The 16,193-nt window shown below is 43.9% G+C and overlaps 1 long non-coding RNA gene across 2 annotated transcripts in view; it reads right to left on the bottom strand.

Moving 5' to 3' along the window:
- Positions 1 to 1,722: 1,722 nt before the first annotated feature.
- The window catches only part of LOC110141599 (uncharacterized), a 20,996-nt gene continuing 6,525 nt past the window's right edge, over positions 1,723 to 16,193 (bottom strand). For both annotated transcript variants that reach the window (XR_011485335.1, XR_011485336.1), the window contains exon 4: positions 1,723 to 1,962. This is a non-coding gene — a long non-coding RNA (uncharacterized lncRNA). The remainder of the gene's footprint in view (positions 1,963 to 16,193) is intronic.

Genomic DNA, 16,193 nt, shown 5'->3' with positions numbered 1-16,193 from the left:
AGGCCGTCTGAAGGGAGGTGAAAGTGTTAGTCGCTTAGTAGTGTCTGATTGTTTGCGACTCCGTGGATAGTAGCCCGCCAGGCTCCTCTGTCCGTGGAATTCTCCAGGCAAGAATACTGGAGTGGGCAGCCATTCCTTTCTCCAGGGGATCTTTCCGACCCAAGGATTGAACATAGGGCTCCTGCATTGCAGGCAGGATCTTTATTACCTGAGCCATAGGGAATCAAATCCGTTTATTATGTGATCCCTGTAACTTAGGTGATGACAAGGTCCTAGAAAATTTGGAATCTAGTAATATAAAAACCATACACCATCCCATTAGTCAAAGATAACTAATATTCATTAAGCCAAAAATATGTTGAACTTTCCTCCCTTGCATATACATTTTCTAATAATTATTTTTCATGCCTTGAGCGTTTACTATTTCCTACTGCTTTGCACCAGGTTCTGGAGATAATGACCTGTTAGCCGACTGTTAAAGTGCGAATATTTTGGTATATTTCTTCCTAATTACATCTATATATAGGCAAGGAACATGTTTTAAGCAAAATTGGGGAGTCATACTGAATCATTGTTAGAACATTTTTCATGGCTGCTTACTTTTCATTCCCTTATGCATATGTGCCTGTGGCTGTTTGCTTCAGTCGCTAAATCATGCCTGACTTTTTCGACCCCATGGATAGTAGTCCACCAGGCTCCTCTGTCCATGGGATTTCCCAGGCAAGAATACTGGAGTAGGTTGTTTCCTTCTCAATAGAATCCTCTGCCTTCCTGTGCCTTAATTTAACCAATTTGTCTGCTATGGGACAGTCCAGTTGTCCTTATTTGATAGTGAAGGGTAGAATGAACGTGTTTGTACAAGACTTTCTATGACTTTGTTTCTTTAGACTGCATTCCCGAAAAAATGGAATTACTGGGCTAATAGAGGTGATTTTTTTTAAATATTTTAAATTTATTTATTTATTTGGTTGGGCCGAGTCTAAGTTGCAGCTTGCAGAGTCTTAGTTGCGGCTTGTGGGATCCAGTTCCCCTACCAGGGATCAAACCCAGGTCCCCTGCATTGGGAGTACAGAGTCTTCCCACTCGGGAAGACCCAGGTGAATGTTTTTTTAAGCTTTGATATATGTTGCTGCCTTGTCCTCTTGCAAGGTGATAACCAGTTCACACTTCTCTTACCCTCTTTGATAATGGATCGTCCAAGGGAGTTACTTCCAAGGATGTGTTCATCTTGTAGGCCTTCTCTTAGTATAATTCATTCTGTTGTTCAGTATTACAACAATTTTTCTGACATCAGACCTTTTCAATGTAAGTTTTCTTAAGCATTTTTGTTTTGCATTATTTCCGAATAAACATGTTCCCCAAGCAAAGGGTATCTCTTCTTTGTTCATTAAGCTCCCTCTTGAAGAGGAGTTGAGGTTTCCGGGACAGTTGAGTTGACTGTGGGCCCCTTTGCTGGTAGAAATACCCAGGGAATCTCTGACAAACTTCAACAACTAAGTGTAGTTACCTTCTTATCTTTAGACTAGGAGCAAGTAAAAGGGTGGGGCCTCGGGTGAATAATTGAACTGAATAACCATTTCAGTGCTGCTGTTGCATAATGGACCGATAAGAAATGAACCAGAGAAACATTTGACAGGATTTCAGGCCCTTTGTGCTCAGTGTTCAGAGTGTGGCCGAAACCTGGCCTCTGTTCACCAGTGCCACAAAGAAACACGGCGACAGTTTTAGGTGAAGTGGGAAAGTGTAACTTTTACTGCTTTGCAAGGCAAAGGGAGCCACCCTGGAGCGGGTAGTGAGGAGTCACAGTGTTCAAAGAGCAGCTCATGGACATTCTTCTGATTGGTTGGTGGTGACGTCATGGAGAGTCAGCATCATCAACCTTCTGGTTCCAACTGGTCTGGGGTCTGCGTGCTTGTGGGCAGCATGTACTTAACTTCTTCTATCTGGTGAGGATTTCAGTATCTGCAAAACAGATCAAAGGACATGGCTCAGAATGTTATCTGTAGTCCTTGAGAAAGAGCCACAGGTCCTTGGCTTTGTTTAATGGATGAACTATCATTTTGTCTTACTTGACTGTTTTCTTTCTGCATTTTCTCATTTCTCTGATTAAATTTATTCTTTTTTTTTTAATTATTCTTTAAAGTTTCTGTACAGATAAAACGCAGGTAGAGGGCATGGATGGGGGTCTCTTCTGGGATAGCTTGGTTACAGAAGTAAGGTACAGGTATGGTGCTTATCAGAAGGCAAAAAAAAAAACACGGTCACACTGTCATGCTAACAAAAAGACATTCTTCAGAGAGATGAGAGTTAAAAGATGGGTCTGGATAGAATAGGTCTTGATGGAATAAGAAGAGTTTTCTACTGAAAGAATGAAACCCAGGAAGTCAGAGGCTCAGGGCCATCTCCAGTCCCAACACAGAGGCATCTATGCTGCTCCAGATGGAGAATCCTGGAAGTAATTGTGGGCTGGATTACAGGCAGAGCATGGACTTTATTCCGATAAGACATGAGTTTTTTTTTTGGTTTTTTTTTTAGACATGAGTTTTTAAGCAAACATGTGCCACAACCACGTTGAGATAATTATTTTAGACTGATAAAGTCCATTGTACATGACAGGTTTGACCGTGACTATAAAATACCAATATATATAAAATAATGAAATTAATGTACAAGCCACACATGAAAAATCAGCTTTAAGTGAAAACTAGTTTAGTTTAAACCAGTTTAAAACTTCTCCAACTTTGGCCTTGAGTATCCATTTGCAGTGTTACACGTGGCAAACAATGGTCCCAAAAAGTTAAAGTTAAATAAAAGAAATATGGGCCTGCTGTGGTAGTCCAGTGGTTAAGACTCCGTACTTTCACTGCAGGGGATGTGGGTTGGATCCCTGGTTTGAGAAGTAAGATCCTGCATGCTGCAAGATAGGCCAAAAAACAAAAAAAGAAAACAGAATCTGAAAAAAAAAAAGACATATATGTAAATATATATTTTTATATATTTATATATCACAATCACTTTGCCATACACATGAAACTAACACAACATTGTAAATCAGCTATACTTTTTTAAAAATTAAGCATATACTAGAACATGTGTGTTTCTGAATGTGCGACATCGTTATTTCTCAGGTGCCTGTCATGTATGCAGTCATATACCGACTTAGGTCCTTCATTCAAAGCCCATCGTTCATTCTGGCATGGGTCACTGTCCAGATGTTGAAAGTGTGAAATGAGTGGAATGAATCTCTGCCATCAGGGAACCTACCGTCCCTTGGGGAAGATGTTTAATAGGCACATGAAGGTTGAACATGATTAGTTGCAAGTATCTAATGTCCCTTCTACCCAAAATTCCACTAGAATTTTAGAAAAGGGATTTGAAAACAAACATGTAATTCTAGAACAGAAAGCATGGAGAAGACAAGAGATAATGTAATCTGGAAGGAGAGGACAGACTGGTTTTCCACCTAGAGCAGCAGCAGGAAAAGCTAATCACCAGAGCAGAAAACAAAGGGTTGGGAGAACTGGTGGCCCCAGGCACCTCTGGGGCTGGGGATGATGGGAATGAAAGCAGAGAAGCAGGCTGGCCACTCTAAATGGCTTCTGATTGTGCACCAGGCTGGGTGGCTGCCTTCCTTTGCAAGGGACTGGAGGTCCCTCTCTAGAGAGCATGAGCCAGGGGGCATTGGGGAAGGGGAGTAACTCCAGGCATAATGTCTGGAAAACACAAGACCCAAAGGATTTAGTAGCCAAGGCTGAATCCTGGCCCTCCTAACCCCTTTCTTTACAGCTCCTGCTGGCAGGTTATTTCAGAGTAGGAGGGTGGAGGAACCCGTCCTGCCTGGGAGGAAAAACCAAATAGGTGTCAACATGGGAGAGGGGCTCCAGGAAGCCCCGCACTCCTGGAGAGCTTCCCACTAACTCCTAGCTTAGCAACTCTACAAGCAACAGACAACTGTGGAACTTCCGAATGGAAGTGTCAACTACAAAACTTTGCACTTACCAAGGGCATTGCCAATGACTGAACAACAAGGCGTTTGCCATCTGCCTATACTGAGATTGAACCCCACGCTGCTATAGCTGGCCACCTTCAACACCCCCCGAGGGAGTTCAGAGTGGAGTGAGGCCCTCTGTGCTCCAGGGAATCTGGTGGGACAGATCTTTAGATGGCTGGACGTTTTTAGGAACAGATTTTATTATCTCAATCCTTGCATCTCCTCATATCTAGAGAAGCACTAAATCCCTTCATGGTGACATCAGATCCTCATGACCAACAAAAAAACCTTTTGTAAATCGAGTGCTTCATGGTATTGAACTCCCCCTTCACCAAAACCTTATATATTGACTTTCCGCCACTGCCGCTTTGGAGCCGTTTCTCAGAGCTATCTGAGCTGCTGCCTCCTGGGCTTCAGTCCTCATGTTGCCCCAAATAAAACTTAAATAGATAAATAAAACAACTAAATAAAAAAGACAACAAATAAACAAACCAACTTTCAAGTTGTACATCTTTTTTAGTCGACAGAAGGTAGAAATGAAAATAATAAAAATCAGTAAATTTGGCATATGTAAAACAGATAACCAATGGAATTTGCTGTATGCCTCAGGAAACTCAAACAGGGGCCCCGTATCAACCTAGAGGGGTGGGGTGGGGAGGGAGATGGGAGGGAGTTTCAAAAGGGAGGGGATATATGTACACCTATGGCTGATTCATGGTGAGGTTTGACAGAAAACAACAAAATTCTGTAAAGCAATTATCCTTCAACAAAAAAAATTAATTTTTTTTTTTAAAAAGTAAATTTGGAGAAAGCAAAAAACAGACCAGGGAGAAGGAAACTTAAAAAAAAAAATTATCAACATCTTAAGAGAATACAATTTATCCATGGATAAGAAGGGAATGCTTTAAAGAAAAAAAAAAAGGAATGTTCAGGGAATTCCCTAATGGTTAGGGAATTTGTGGTTCTGAGCTTTCACTTTCAAGGGCACGGGGTTCAGTCCCTCCCTGGTAGAACTAACATCCCCACAAGCTTCACAGCATGGCCAAAATAATAATAATAAAAGAAAGAAAAAGGAATGTTCAGATGATTAAAACAAAACCTCTCAGAAATTAAAAGCAAACTAGCAGAAAAAAAACTAAACAGCAAAGGTTAGAACAGCAAGCTGAGGTGAATCTCTCAGAAGACCCCGAAACACATGAGAGAGAAAGCAGGAAATGGTGCTAATATTAGAGAACCAGCCCAGCGGTCCAGTCACGCTAGTAATATCCTAAAATAGAAAAGAAAGAACAGAGAAAAGGCAAAGAAGGAAAACCTCCATGGAAAAAAAAAAAAAACTGAAGGAAATTTCCCAGATCTGAGGGACAGGAATTTTACAGAGGGCAAGCGCCAGCCCAGGGAAATGAACATCACCCCACCCCAGAGCACGCTGTTGAGAAACTTCAGAACAAAGGGCACAGATAAGGTCCCAGAAGCTTCCAAACAGAAAAACCCAAGTCCAATGGAAACAGGAAATAAACACTTCAGGTTTCCCAACAGTTACACTGTCGGAGCCACGCCTTCAAGATTCTGAAGGAAATGATTTTCCACCAAACATTCTGCTCATTGCCAAACTATCGATCCGGTGGGCGGGTAAAATAGGAATAATTTCAGACAAGTAAGTTCTCGGAAAAAGTTTTCTCTCCCACTTATCATAGCCCAGCAAGTTACTGGCACGTGTGTTCTTTCAGTAGAGGAAATTCAGCAAAAGGAGCTGAGAGAGGCTGAAATGGGAGATCTGACACAGCAGAGGGGAGGCCCCCCCTCCCCCGGCCCCGCCCCCCTCCACTCTCACCTCCCTCCCCTCGCCCCTGCCCCAACCTCCCCTAACTCCTGAGTGTAGTGACTTTTGTATGATTAGCCCACTTTGGGATGGTTCTTTTGTTTGTTTTTTTAATTAATTTTTATCACAGTATAGTTGCTGCACCTTCCCTGGTGCAATGCAGGAGTCCCAGGTTCAATCCCTGGGTGGGGAAGATCCCCCTGGAGAAGGAAATGTCAACCCGCTCCAGTATTCTTGCCTGGAAAAATCTCACGGACAGAGGAGTCTGGTGGGCTTCAGTCCGAGGGGTTGCAAAGAGTCGGACACGACTCTGAACTGAATCACCATAGTTGCCTTACCATGCCGTGTAAGCGTCTGCTGTCCAGCAAAGAGAATCAGCTTTACGCGTACATGTGTCTCCTCTTTTTTTGGATTTCCTTCCCATTCAGGTTGCCACAGAGCATTAAGGAGAGTTCCCTGTGCTATACAGTAGGTTCTCATTAGTTATCTATTTTATAAAGTCAAGTGTTAATCTTTTGAGTCGTTAGACTCTTTGCAACCCCATGGACTGTAGCCCACCAGGCTCCTTTATCCATGGAATTCTCCAGGCAAGAATACTGGAGCAGGTTGCCATTCCCTTCTTCAGCGGATCTTCCTGACCCAGGGATCAAACCCAAGTCTCTTGCACTACAGGCAGATTCTTTACCTTCTGAGCCACCAGGGAAGCTATTTTATACACAGTATCAATAATGCATATAGGTCAATCCCAATCTCCCACTTCATCCCACCACTCTCCTTCCCCCCTTCGTATCCATTCATTTATTCCTTTGTTCTCTGTGTCTGTGTCTCTGTCTCTGATTTGCAGATAGGGTCCCTCATACCATTTTTCTAGATTCACATATACGCATTAATATACAATGTTTGTTTTTCTCTTTCTGACTTTCTCCACTCTGTATGACAGAGTCTAGGTCCATCCACCTCTCTACAAATGACCCAGTTTTGTCCCTTTTTATGGCTGAGTGTGATCAGCCCACTTTGAAGCAAGGAAACTTCGTGGCTGGAAACCGCACACAATCCTATTCCTGGCCACTTCCCCGGGGGGTGAACAGCTGGGGACAGGAAAAGACAAACAGTGCTTGTGTTGACCAGTTCAACTCTGATGACAGCGTGAGGGTGTGATACTGGTAAGTAACAACGAAACAATACAGAAGTACCTCCTTCTGGATAGGAAGAAGGGCACTCCTGCCCATACTTCTGTTTTTCTTTTTTCCTCCCATATTTTATTGTAAAAATTTTCAAACACAGGGAAAAGTTGAAAGGAATAGACAATGAACACCTATGTATCGGACTAAATTCTACAGATAGCATTTTATTACAGTTGTTTTATCACCTATCTGGTCATTTATCTATTCAACAACTCATCTAATGTTAGGCATTTCAAAAGAAGTCACAGAAATTTCACCTTAAGGAATTCAACATGTGTATCATTAATTACATTGGTTTATAGTTTCTTTGTTTTTTTTTTTGTTGTTTGTTTGTTTGTTTGTTTTGAGAGGGGCCATGCCCCATGGCATGGGATCTTATTTTCTGGACCAGGGATCAAACCCAGGGCCCCTGCATTGGAATCACGGAGTCTTAACCACTGGGCCTCCAGGGAAATCCTCAATAGTTTACTTTTCTTTAAGTAAAAATTACATACAACAGAATTCACAAATCTTGTTTACCCTCCGTGTATAAAAGAGTCCCATCACCCCAGGCAATCTCTTTTTTTTTTTTCCATGAGGCACCAGGCAATCTCTTTATGCCTCAACCCAGTCCATCAATGCCCCAAATCCCCAAGGCAACCTCTACTGAGATCTTTTTCGCAGAGGAAATGAGATCTTTTGGCCCGCTCTAAAAAAAGTCATCTAAAAGGAATCGTACTGTTTGTACTCTTTTGCATTTGAATTCTTCCCCTCAGCACCAGCTTTTGAAATTCATTCATGTTGCTGTGTACATCAGAAAAGTGTTCCTTTATTTAGTTTTAATCTTTTTGGCTGCACAGCCCAGTTCCCTGGTGGCTCAGATGGTAAAGAATCCGCCTGCAATATAGGAGACCAAGGTTCAATCCCTGGGTTGGGAAGATCTCCTGGAGAAGGGCTTGGCCACCCACTCCAGTATTCTTGCCTGAGAAACCCCATGGACAGAGGAGCCCAGTGGGCTGCAGTCCATAGGTTCGCAAAGAGCTGGGCGTGACTGAGCTGCTAACATTAACACACAGAGCATGTGGGATCTTAGGTCCCCAACCAGAGACCAGAACCTCTCCCGCTGCATTGGCGGCGCAGAATCTTAACCAGCAGACTGCCAGGGAAGTCCCAAAGCTGCTAAGAACATCTTGTAAAAGTCTTTTGAGACGTGCATTTTCACATATCATGGGTAAGTACCCAAGAGTGGAATTGCCAGGCCATGGTAAGGTGTGGTGAGATTTATAAGAAGCTGTGAGAGGTTAGTGAGCACATGGAGGTGCTGGGAGGGAGGGCGGTGCACCCAGAGAGGACTCGGAAGCTCCGTGCCCCTTCCCACACAGCTTGCACCTTTGCCCTACACATCTCTTCCATCGGATGTTCACTCCTATCCCTTCTCATACCCTCTTACAACAAACTGGTGAATAAAAAGAACACATCTCCCCTCCCATTTCCTTCCAAAAGAATCCTAATCAGTGCATTCACAGCTTCTCCCACAACAGCACGGGATTTTCATGTACTGGCCTCAATCTGACCCTGCTGCAGGATTGGAAGAGAGAAAACTCCATCCTCCAGTTTCAGCAGCAAAGGAGAAGCGAGGTGATGGAGAATGGCCTGCCTCAGAAGCTCCGGAACTAAAACAAAATAACGCTGGAAATGATCCTTGAGATGCCGCAAGTGGTCCAAGTGGAGAAGGCGATGGATATGAGAAGAATTGGATCTCACTGTCTCTCTCCCTGATTGAGGCACTAGAAGCTTGCTTGGCACATACGAGTCAGTTCTGATGGAAATATCTGGTCCCTACATGAGTTTGAGCAAGCTGTGGGAGTTGGTGATGGACAGGGAAGCCTGGAGTGGTGCAGAACTTGGGGTCACAAAGAGCGACTGAATTGAACTGAATTGAACAAGTTATTACCACAAATTGGACTTCACCCTAACAAGGCTGACTAGTCATGAACTGTAGCCTGCCAGGCTCCTCCATTCATGGAATTCTCCAGGCAAGAATACTGGAGTGGGTATCCATTCCCTTCTCCAGGGGATCTTCCTGACCGGGAGATTGAACCTGGGTCTCCCACATTGCGGGCAGATTCTTTACTGATCATTTAAAAAATCTTTATTGAAAAAAAATCTTTATTGAATTCATTACAATATTGTTTCTGTTTTGTTATTTTGGCTGAGGGGCATGTGGGATCTTATCTCCCTGACCAAGAATGGGACCTGCACCCACTGTGTTGGAAGGGGAAGTCGTAATCCCTGGATTGTCAGGGGAGTCCCTCTTGCGTTTGTTTTTATATATAATTTCCAATATATCAATAGATGCTATGAATAAAAATGCAGACATGTTTATTGTCTTAGGCTTCTTCAGAAAAAGAGAATCAATGGGAGAAATATGGAGAGACAGACAGAGAGAGAGAGAGAGAAGGAGGCTGAGATTTATTATAAGAAATTGACTTGTGCAACTATGGAGGCTCAGAAGTGCCCAGATCTGCCGCCAGCTGGAAACCCAGGAGACCCGGTAGTTCTAGTTCAAGTCCAAAGGCCCGAGGACCAGGAGCGAAGGTGGCGTAAGCTGCAGTCTGGGCGCAGGAGGCCAATGTCTCGGCTTGAACCGTCAGCAAATTCTCCCTTGCCGCACCTTCTCTGCGCCAGTGGATTCTGCTTTGCTCAGTCTACTCATTCAAATGTTAATCTCACTCAGAACATCCTCACAGACACACCCAGAATAATGTTTAGCCAAATACTTAGGCACCTTATGGCCTAGTCAAGTTGATTACACATACTAATAAAATCAGCTATCACACTGACTGTTATGAGTATGGAGATGGGCAGATACATTTGTCGCTCATCCAATGGGGATAACCCCCTGGCATGCATGTTAGGTCCGACTCTGTGTGACCCCATGGATTGTAGCCTGCCAGGCTCCTCTGTCCATGGGATTCTCCAGGCAAGAACACTGGAGTGGGTTGCCATTTCCTCCTCCAAGGGGTATGGAGGGATACGTATTATTATCATGGTGGTAATTTAGTCGCTAAGTTGTCGCTTAGTAATTTAGTAATTTGGTAATTTAGTCGCTTAGTCCAATTCTTTGCGACCCCCCCCCCCCCATTATAGCCCAATAGGCTCCTCTATCCATGGGATTCTCCAAGCAACGATACTGGAGTGGGTTGCCATTTCCTTCTCCAAGGGGTCTTCCCCACTCAGGGATTGAATGCAAGTCTCCTGCATTTCAGGCAGATTGTTTATCACTGAGCCATCAGGGATTCCCATGTTATTATCACAGTGGATAATAAAAATTGATATTGTTAATAATAAGAAAACCTATTATGACCATTTTATCTACTACTACAGATGACCATTTATATCTACTACTGTGAGCAAGAATCCCTTAGAAGAAATGGAATAGCCCTCACAGTCAACAAAGAGTCCAAAATGCAGTACTTGGGTGCAATCTTAAAAACAACAGAATGATCTCTGTTGTTTCCAAGGCAAACCATTCACCATCATGGTAATCTAAGTCTATGCTCCAACCACTAATGTCAAAGAAGCTAAAGCTGAATGGTTCTATGAAGACCTGCAAGACCCTCTAGAACTGACACCAAACAAAGATGTCCTTTTCATCATAGGGGAATGGAATGCAAAAATAGGAAGTCAAGAGATACCTGGAATAACTGGCAAGTTTGGCCTTGGATTACAAAACGAAGCAGGGAAAAGGCTAACAGAGTTGTGCCAAGAGAACACACTGGTGATAGCAAACACCCTCTTCCAACAACACAAGAGATGACTCTACATGTGGATATCACCAGATGGTTAATACCGAAATCAAATTGATTATATTCTTTGCAGCTGAAGAAGGAAAAGTTCTATACAGTCAGCAAAAACAAGACCGGGAGCTGACTGAGGCTCAGACCAGGAACTCCTTATTGCAAAACTCAGACTTAAATTGAAGAAAGTAGGGAAAACCACTAGACCATTCAGGTATGACCTAAGTCAAATCCCTTATGATTATATAGTGGAAATGACAAATAGATTCAAGGGATTAGATCTGATAGACAGAGTGCCTGAAGAACTATGGACAGAGGTTCATGACATTGTACAGGAGGCAGTGATCAAAACCATCCTCAAGAAGAAGAAATGCAAAAAGGCAAAATGGTTGTCTGAGGAGGCCTTACAAATAGCTGAGAAAAGAAGAGACGCAAAAGGCAAAGGAGAAAAGGAAAGATATACCCATTTGAATGCAGAGTTCCACAGAATAGCAAGGAGAGATAAGAAAGCCTTCCTCAGTGATCAATGCAAAGAAATAGAGGAAAAACTAGAAAAAAAGACTAGAGATCTCAAGAAAATATAATACACCAAGGGAACATTTCATGCAAAGATGAGCACAATAAAGGACAGAAATGGTAGGGACCTAACAGAAGCAGAAGATGTTAAGAGGAGGTGGCAAGAACACACAGAAGAACTACACAAAAACAATCTTTATAACCCAGATAACCACGATGGTGTGATCACTCACCTAGAGCCAGACAACCTGCAGTTCAAAGAAAAGTGGGCTTTAGGAAGCATCATTATGAACAAAGCTAGTGGACGTGATGAAATTCCAACTGAGCTATTTCAAATCCTAAAAGATGATGCTGTGAAAGTGCTGCACCCAATATGACAGCAAATTTGGAAAACTCAGCAGTGGCCACAGGACTGGAAAAGGTCAGTTTTCATTCCAATTCCAAAGAAGGGCAATGTCAAATAATGTTCAAACTACTGCACAACTGCACTCATCTCACATGCTAGCAAAGTAATTCTCAAAATTCCCAAGCTAGGCTTCAATAGTACATAAACCAAGAATTTCCAGATGTTCAAACTGGATTTATAAAAGGCAGAGGAAACAGAGATCAAATTGCCAACATCCACTGGATCATAGAAAAAGCCAGAGAATTCCAGAAAAACATCTGCTTCATTGACTGCGCCAAAGCCTTTGACTATGTGGATCACAACAAACTGGAAAATTCTTAAAGAGTTGGGAATAACAGACCACCTTACCGGCCTCCTGCAAAATCTGTATGCAGATCAAGAAGCAACAGTTAGAACCAGATGTGGAACAACAGACTGGTTCCAGACTGGGAAATGAGTACATTGGGAAATGAGTACGTCAAGGCTGTATATTGTCACCCTGCTTATTTAACTTACATGCGGATTAGATCTCTGGCAAATGGTACTGTGAACAAAGTCCTTTGATGCCTGGGGCTGCTGTCCTAGTCTCTACACAAAGCTACTTTATGTATTTATTCTTTTATTATAAATTTTTAAAGATAGGTTTGTCATAGTTTTTCTTCCAAGGAGCAAGCCTCATTTAATTTCATGGCTGCAGTCACCATCTGCAGTGATTTTGGAGCCCAAGAAAATAAAGTCTGTCACTGTTTCCATTGTTTCCCCATCTATTTTCCATGAAGTGATGGGACTGGATGCCATGATCTTAGTTTTCTGAATGTTGAGTTTTAAGCCAGCTTTTTAAAGATATGGTTCCCGCCCTCAAGGAGCTTCCAGAATACCAAGGCCCTAGTGGCTCACTGGTAAAGAATTTGCCTGCCCATACAGGAGACACGTGTTTGATCCCTGATAGAGGACGATCCTACCTGCCCCAGGACATCTAAGCCCATGCACCACCATTACTGAGTCTGCGCTCTAGAGCCCAGGAGCTGCAACTCCTGAAGCCACCACACCCTAGAGCCTGTGCTCCGTAACGAGAGAAGCCACCACAATGAAATGCCTGCACACCGCAACTAGAGAAAAGTTTATGCAGCAAGGAAGACCCAGCGCAGCAAAAACAAACAGATACAATTAACTGTTTTTAAAAATTAAAAAAATAGTAGAAGGACAGGTGTTGGGACTACCCTGGAGGTCCAGGGTTAAAACTCCATGCTTCCAATGAAGGGGTGCAGGTTCCACACCTGGTTGGGAAAGTAAGATCCCATTTGCCACGTGTCAAGGCTTTTAATAAAAAAACACAATTAAAAAGTAAAAGGACAGGTGTCAATTGGGTTTCCATGGTTGTGGCAGATAATATTTTCCAAGCTGGCCCTTCCTACAGAGTGATAGTGACGCACTCCCACTGATAAACGAGACCCATAGTCCCTCCCCCTGAGAAGTGGGTCAGCCTGGGATCTCCTGCAAGCTTGCTTTTGGAACCCAGTTGCCACACTGCAAGGAAGCCCCAGGCTGTGGGAAAAGGCCCCAGGTGCTCAGAAAGACAGCCCCAGCTGAGGGTGCACCCGATGGCCCGCATCAGCTGCGGTTTCCTGCCTGAGGAAGTGAGGCGTAACGCAAAGCGGAGGTGGTCGCTGTCCCCAGCTCCTGGCCCAGAGCGCCTAACACCTTTGGAATTCACTGAGGGATCGGAGTGTCTTTGGTTACTCATAAGGGGACCTTTTCCACCGTGTCTGACTTTATGCTAATGAGGTGGCTCAGGCCTGGGCCCCTAGACAGCTTCTCGGTGGGGACTGAATTCCAGAAAAACCTACCACTGTGATTAGCGGGTTAGAATCTTCAGCACCAACTCCAGCCTTCCAGAGATAGATGGGGACTGGAGATGTGCTTTAATCAGCTCTGCCTGTTGATAAAAACCTGAAAGGAAGAGGTGGGAGGAGCTCTGGGATAGGGAACAGACTTCCAGGCTGGGAGGGTGGAGAGTCTAGGGTCCGTGAGGACGGGGCATGGAGGCTCTGAGCCTCCCTCCACCAGAGAGCTCACCCTATTCAATCAATTATTTAGTTATTTTTATTTTATTTATTTATCTTTCTCAGTTGTTCCAGGTGGCATGTGGCACATAGGATCTCAGTTCCCCAACCAGGGATCGAATCCGTGCCCTCTGCAATGGAAGCTCAGAGTTTTAGCCAGTGGATCACCAGAGAAGTCCCTCTTTTAAAAAATTTTAACCATTTTATTGAAGTATGATTGCCATGAAAGTGAAAGTGTTAGTTGCTCAGTCGTGTCTGACTCTTTGCAACTCCATGGACTGTAGCCAGCCAGGCTCCTCTGTCCATGGGATTTTTCTGGGTAAGAATACTGGAGTGGCTTGCCATTCCCTTCTCCAGTCCTTTTTTACATTTTCTGTGAAGCAATTTTTATTGAACCATTTTATTGAAGTATGATTGCTTTATGAAAGGCTAAACATATTCAGTGTATGCAACTCGATGAGTCTGAACACAAACGTACACCTACCAAACTATCGCCACCATCTATGCGCTAAACATATCCACGATCTCCAAAATTCCCCCTGCCACTCTTACTTTTTTTTTCTGCATTGAGAGGCATGTGTGATCTTAGTTCCCGGACTAGGATTGAACCCACACCTCTTGTGGTAGAAATGTGGAGTCTTAATCACTGGGCCACTGGGAAAATCCCGTCTCCTTTGCTTATTATTCTTATTTGTTAAAAGGACACTTAACATAAGACCTGCACTCTTGGCAAGTTTTTACACATACAATACAGTACTGTTAATTCCAGGCACTAGGCTATGTACGCGGCCCTCTAGGACTTGTTCATTTTGTATCACTGAAACTTCGCACCCGTTGACTACTGCCTCCCTCTTGCCCTATCCCCTGGCAACCATCATTCTATTCCCTACTTTCATGAGTTTAACTCTTTTATTATTTTTGAAATTAAGCACAGTTGATTTAGGGTCTCCCAGGTGGCACTAGTGGTAAAGAACCTGCCTGCCAGCGCAGGAGACATAAGAGATGAGGGTTCCATCCCTGGGTTGGGAAGATGCCCTGGAGGAGTACATGGCAACCCACTCCAGTTTTCTTGCCTGGATAATCCCATGGACAGAGGAGCCTGGAGGCCCACAGTCTGTAGAGTGGCAAAGAGTTGGACACGACTGAAGCGACTTGGCGCGCGCGCGCACACACACACACACATGCACAGCTGATTTACAATATTGTGTTAGTTCCTGGTGTACGGCAAAGTGATTCATAAGGATTAATAAAGAATATACATGTATATTATTTTTCATATTGTTTTTATTATTACAAGCTATTGAATATAATTCTGTGTCATACAGTAGGACTGTATTGTTTACGTTTTTTATATAGTAGTTCTATCTGCTAATCCCAAACTCCTGATTTATCCCTTCCTTAGCTTCTTTTCCCTTTGGTAACTAGAAGTTTGTTTTCTATGCCTGTGAGTCTATTTCTGTTTTGTAAATAAGTTTATTTGTATCATAATTTATTTATTTGTTTAGTTGTAGCACGCAGTATCTTAGTCGCGGCACGGGGGATCTAGTTCCCTGACCAGGGATGGAACCCAGGGCCTCTGCATCAGGAGCTCGGAGCCCTAGCCACTGGACCACCAAGGAAGTCCCAGAGGATCTATGGTGACTACAGAGCCTCGGGGATTCCAGGGACAGACAATCTGAGATCAAAGAATGAGAAGTGAAGAGCATGCGGAAAACGGCAGCAGCTGTGGCTCTTGGGCTGCAAGCAACCGAAAGCTACTCTGGATTAAGGAAAAGAAAAAGGGAAAAATACTAGGGGAGCTCAGAGAGTGACAGGAAGAGATGAGCAACTGGGACTCAGAAAGGACATGATTCAGGCAGGGCCACCCTGGGGCCCTCAAGGATCTTCTCCGGGAGGCAGACATCACAATAACTTATTCCCACATAACCGAGGACCTTGTCCTGCTCCTCCCAGGTTGCCCTTCCTGGCGAAGGGAGGCGGATTCTGGTCTGGGTGCCTGCCTGCCTGCTGGGGAAAAGGGAGGAGCCCAGTGACTCACAGCCCACCAGAACCCCAAGGAATGAGGGAGAGGAAGTCTCCCCCCACACACACCCCATAAAAGAACAGGAAGCTGTGGCTGGCCTGGCAAAACCAAAAGGCATCTACTGGATTCGCTCGGAGAAGGTTCAGTGCCAGTGGCAGAGACCTCCAGGGACAATGGCTTAAAGGAGATCAAAGTTGATTTCTCTGGTGTCTCCAAACCCAGAGGTAAATAGTTCAGGCTGGTACCTTCCTCTTATCTGTGAAGTCTCAGGGCCCAGCTCCTTCTTCGGGTATCAATCTAGAGCTCTAGCCAGCACGTCTAAGTTCTAAGCAGAGGATGAAGAAACAGAGTGGAGAGGGAGCCGAGGGTGTGCCTCCCGGATCCTGGGAAAACATCACACTTCTTACATTCCACTGGCCGGATTTTCATCACG

The sequence above is a fragment of the Odocoileus virginianus genome, chromosome 33, assembly GCF_023699985.2.
Source record: "Odocoileus virginianus isolate 20LAN1187 ecotype Illinois chromosome 33, Ovbor_1.2, whole genome shotgun sequence".
Taxonomy (NCBI): Eukaryota; Metazoa; Chordata; class Mammalia; order Artiodactyla; family Cervidae; genus Odocoileus; species Odocoileus virginianus.
The sequence above is the reverse complement of the archived record's forward strand: the minus strand, read 5'-3'. Positions and strand labels throughout refer to the sequence as shown.